Here is a 682-nt window from a genome sequence, read left to right as displayed (position 1 = left end):
TGCAGATTCATAGATTGATTGATATATCCTATGATATCTGTATGAAACAGAGTGTTTCATGTCACTAATATTCTTCTGTTCTCACAGATTTCACTTGGATCATCGTGTTGTTTGTGGTATTAGCCTTTATTTGTCTTGCTGTCATCACCGTCCTGCTTCTACGAAAACCCTGGAAGAGGTATATTTAACTTTCAGCTCAACATCTCTCACAGTTGATATGTTATTGATTGATTGAGATCTTTTCAGACAACCATCAATAAATAACTGATAAATATTATTTCCTTCAATCCTTCAGTTCGTCCCACAAAGACTCTGAGGCGACTAAGACACCACAAAAACCAACCGAACACCCTCACGAGTAAGAATTTTATTCATTTTTCACTTGTGCATATTTATCTATATATTGCTTCTTTGCAAAATCTGATGTCTTGTTTCTTTTTTTATCTGAAGGCCCAAAACACCTTTAATGCAGCAGGTAAACGAGAACCTAAGGCAACGGTCTACTGAGAAACATCATAAAGGGAACGACACTGAAACATCATCTCCGTGCGTAAAGCGTTTGTTTTCATCAAATTAAAGTTTAGCGACAGAATCCTACAAGACAAATTAGTCAAAATCTGGTGACATTTGTAACAAACTTACGCTGAATGTATAACCTCCATCTTCCAGAACAACACAACAC

General features: G+C 36.4%; 1 long non-coding RNA gene across 1 annotated transcript; it reads left to right on the top strand.

The window, feature by feature from the left end:
- The first annotated feature begins 85 nt into the window (after positions 1–85).
- LOC113745047 (uncharacterized) lies at positions 86–674 on the top strand. Its single transcript, XR_003461955.1, has 3 exons — positions 86–178; positions 296–358; positions 451–674. It is a non-coding gene; the product is annotated as an uncharacterized LOC113745047 (long non-coding RNA).
- The last annotated feature ends 8 nt before the right edge of the window (positions 675–682 follow it).

The sequence above is a fragment of the Larimichthys crocea genome, unplaced genomic scaffold (assembly GCF_000972845.2).
Source record: "Larimichthys crocea isolate SSNF unplaced genomic scaffold, L_crocea_2.0 scaffold39197, whole genome shotgun sequence".
In the NCBI taxonomy this organism is placed as follows: domain Eukaryota; kingdom Metazoa; phylum Chordata; class Actinopteri; family Sciaenidae; genus Larimichthys; species Larimichthys crocea.
This window is presented reverse-complemented; position numbering and strand designations above follow the sequence as displayed.